We start from the raw sequence: 4666 nt of genomic DNA, 5'->3' as shown, positions 1-4666 counted from the left end.
CACACCAACTTCCATGTTTGAAAAGGAAGCTTTTTCACAGTGTCTTATTATGCATTTGGTCCGCTGATGAGTAGCAAATCCGTCAATCACAGCACATGGAATTACTTATTGTTACATATCAAGGTGGGGTAGTGTTGGCAAGAAAAGTGCTCCACGGATTGCAACCATTGGAAACGGACAAAGTCTAATATATTCAAGTTGAATTTGATCCTGGAGAAAGAGAATTAGTTTCAAGTTGTGGAAAAATAAAGTCCTTCACATGATCATAATAAACTTATATTAAAACTAGTAGAATAATAGTCTTAAGATTCGTGACGACTCTTCTCGAAGAAGGAGGGTATGATGTGAATTGCATATGGGCCAAATGGAGGATAACTAATGCGCCATGTCGCTGCAAATTCTTATGCTTAAATAAGGGTCCAATGCTTTGTAAAAGTTGCTGACCAAATTGTGTTTTGGCTTAAACAATTAACGTGCTTTAGTTTTACTTTATTTTGAAGTTGTAATAAGGGTCCATATGCAAACTTAGGAACCAGCCTTCGGAAGATCAAAACGACCTTTGGTGAGAGTTAGTGGATGACTTTTGGTAGCCTTAATTTCAGTTACAATCAACCATTAAGTAGTGGATCATTATTAGATTGAGCGGATTATCAATAACTTTGAGTGGGTTGTAATTGCAATTTATGTGTCTTTTATAATTCTGACGGCTAAAGTTCCTATATAAGGTGAACCATTTTCATCAATGAAAGCAATCTAAGTTTTATTTAGAAAATATAAGAGTTTTCTCTCTTCTATCTTAGTGAGAGTGATTGTCCTAAGTTCTTGAGTGATTCAAGAGTCCTTTATCCCTTTGTCTGATTCAACTCTTAGGCTTATCTTCCATTCTTGGAAGTGTGATGTCTATCAATTTCCGCTCCATCTTCTTGTATGTTTCCATTTTCTCGTTTTAAATAATTTCTCAAATTTCTTGCTTATTAGCATTCAAACCATGATAGATCAGTGAAACGAATCCAACCGTCTGGATTCACATCATTTGGTATTCATAGCCTGACTATCTAGATTTGGAATGGGAATGAAAGTTTATTGTACAAGGTGTTTAATAGAAGGCCACGCATGTTTAGTTGCATTCGATTATGGAAGCGACAACAATGTTGTGAGTCAAAGATTGGTGGAGAAACTCCAGTTTCCAACAGCCTTCCACCCGAATCAAGCATGGATCAAATTCAGTACAGGACAACGTGTGAAAGAAGTGTTATGTGATATTGCTCTCATGGACCTTGATCATCTTCTTTTGCGATGGGCATGGCTTCATTTTAAAACACTCAATCTTGATGAACGTTCCCTTTATTTGAGGCATGAGGGACAAAAAATGAAGTTGAAAATTATGACACCAAGACAAGTTAGTAAGAATCAACATAGGTTGAAGGAGAAAATAAACTGCAGAAGGAAGGGAAAATGAAAAAAAAATGGAAGTAGATAAAACTACGATGTAAAGTTTATTTGTCAATGTTTTTTCTTCTACAGTTTGTGATTTCATTTCGCAGGAACAAAAGGATAAGCATGTGAATGAAACACACCAACTTCCATGTTTGAAAATGATAAAGGATTATCTTGTTTCTTTTTAAGATTATTGAATATGGTGTGAGTTGAATAAGAAAGCTAAGTGAAATCCCCACTGGACATTAAGATAGCAAGCTATCTAGATGTGAAGGTTCCTTTCACAAAGCTCAAGAGAAGAACATGATGGATTGATTCAAAACAAAAAGGAAATGGAAAGTACATAAACCATAGAAAATCAAGAACAATTAAAGGAAGAATAAAACATAAAATGGAAAGGAAATGAATGGTAAAAATGTGAGAAGCACGGCACTACAAGGCTAGGCTAGAAGCCATGGCAACCTTGAAGATGAGTGGATGTGTGCCGCCACTTGCTATGCAAGATAAGGCTTAAAAGTATTCACTCCCTAGGGAGGAAACTCTCACAAATGGTTGAGACACAAGAGTGTTTTTACTTCAAAATGTTCAACCCTTTTACATGTCTAGGAGCACCCCTTATACAGAAGAGTTTAGGGGCCTCTAAGCAAATAAAAGATACCTAAGGATGTCTCTACAAAAACCTAACCCTAGGTTCTAGAAACTAGGTCAAATAAGGTTACAAAATTGAGAGACAAAAGAGCTAACTATTGTGTGTGCAAGGCTAATTTCGTTCTAGCACAAAAAGAGACAAAGAATGTGTCTCATATGTCTCCAAAAAGTGGCCAAAGAGTGCCAAAAACAAAGGAGACCAAAGGTACATAGGTACACTTGCTTCATGCCTTTTACTTTATGCTTTATGCCTTTGCTTTACTCTCTCCTCCACATCATTTATGCTCCCTAATCACCATGCGCCACCTAGCATTGCTTTCTTACTCCTAATTAACCTACAAAGCAAATAAACATAGATTAGCATGTTGGCTTAAGTCAAGTCAACTATAGTCAACAAGTCAAACCTAGTCAAAGGTCAACAAGTCAACTAAATTTGATTCAACTAAGTCAACTTAGGGAATCAAAAATAACAAACACAAATGGAAAGGATGAAGGATTAGTGAATTTCCTTTCTAAACATGCTTAGTCTTCTTAAGCATGTGCCTCCATCCTTGGTTGGAGTCAATCCTTCATCAAAAAGGAAGCTTTTTCATAGTGCCTTGTTATGCATTTGGTCCGTTGATGAGATGCAAATTCGTCAGACACAACACATGGAATTATTTATTGTTACATATCAAGGTGGGGTAGTGTTGGCAAGAAAAGTGCTCCACGGATTGCAACCATTGGAAAGGGACAAAGATGAATATATTCAAGTTGAATTTGATCCTGGAGGAAGAGAATTAGTTTCGAGTTGTGGAAAAATAAAGTCCTTCACAAGATCATAACAAACTAATATTAAAACTAGTAGAATAATAAAGTCTTAAGATTTGGGACGGCTCTTCTCGAAGAAGGAGGATATGAGGTGAATTGCATATCGACCAAATGTAGGATGACTAATGCACCATGTTCGTGTAAATTCTTATATTTAAGTAAGCGCCCAAAGCTTTGTAAAATTGGCTGACCAAATTGTGTTTTGGCTTAACCAATTAATCCGCCTTGGTTTTGCTTTATTTTCAAGTTGTAATAAGGGTCCATATTCCAACTTGAGAACCAGCTCTCGGAAGATCAAGAGGAACTTTGATGAGAGTTTGTGGATGACTTTTGGTAGCCTTAATTTCAGTTACAATCAACCATTAAGTAGTGGATCATTGTTAGCTTGAGTGGATTATCAATAGATTTAGGTGGGTTGTAATTGAAATTTATGTGTCTTTTGTAATTCTGACGGTTAAAGCTCCAATATAAGTTGAACCATTTTCATCAATGAAAGCAAGCTGAGTTTTATTCACAAAATATAAGAGTTTTCTCTCTTCTATCTTAGTGAGAGAGACTCTCCTAAGTTTTTGAGTGATTAAGGAATCCCTGAGTTTTATCAAAAGTCCTGTATCCCTTTGTGTGTTTAAACTCTTAGGCTTATCCTCCATTCTTGGAAGTGTGATGTCTATCAATTTTCGGTCTATCTTCTTGTATGTTTCAATTTTCTCGTTTTAAATAATTTCTCAAATTTCTTGCTTATTAGAAATCCAACCTTGATAGATCAGTGAAACGAATCCAACCGTCTGGATTCACATCATTTGGTATTCGGAGCCTGGCTATCTAAATTTGGATTGTTAATGAAAGTTTATTATACAAGGTGTTTAATCGAAGGCCACGCATGTTTAGTTGCATTCGATTATGAAAGCGACAACAATGTTGTGAGCCAAAGATTGGTGGAGAAACTCCAGTTACCAACAACCTTTCACCTGAATCAAGCATGGATCAAATTCAGTACAAGGCAACATGTGAAAGAAGTGTTATGTGATATTGCTCCCATGGACTCTTGTCATCTTCTTTTGGGATGGGCATGGCTTCGTTTTAAAACACTCCATATTGATGAACGTTCCCTTTATTTGAGGCATGAGGGACATCAAAAGAAGTACAAATTTATGACACCAAGACAAGTCAGTAAGGATCAACGTAGGCTGAAGGAGAAAACAGAAAAAGACAGAATAGAAAAAGAAGTAATATAAACTGCAGAAGGAAGGGAAAATAAAGAAAAAGAAAAGGAACTAGAGAAAGTTTATTTGTCAATGTTTTTTTCTTCTACAGTTTGTGATATCATTTTACAAGAACAAAAGGATAAGCATGTGAATGAAACACACCAACTTCCATGTTTAAAAAGGAAGCTTGTTCACAGTGCTTTATTATGCATTTCGTTCGTCGATGAGAAGCAAATTCATCAAACACAATGCATGGAATTATTTATTGTTACATATCAAGGTGGGGTACTATTGCCAAGAAATGTTATCGACGGATTGCAACCATTGGAAAGTAACAAATATCAGGTAGAATTTTAGCCTGGAAGAAGAGAATTAGTTTCAACTTGTGAAAAAATAAAAGTCCTTCACAAGATCATAATAAACTTACATTAAAACTAGTGTCTTAAGATTCGGGACAAATCTTCTCGAAGAAGGAGGGTATGATGTGAATTGCATTTGGGTCAAATGGAGGATGACTAATGCGCCATGTTGATGCAGTTTCTTTTATTTAAATAAGGGCCCAATAC

Source organism: Vigna unguiculata, unplaced genomic scaffold (assembly GCF_004118075.2).
Source record: "Vigna unguiculata cultivar IT97K-499-35 unplaced genomic scaffold, ASM411807v1 contig_54, whole genome shotgun sequence".
NCBI lineage: Eukaryota > Viridiplantae > Streptophyta > Magnoliopsida > Fabales > Fabaceae > Vigna > Vigna unguiculata.
Note: the sequence above shows the minus strand (reverse complement) of the source record.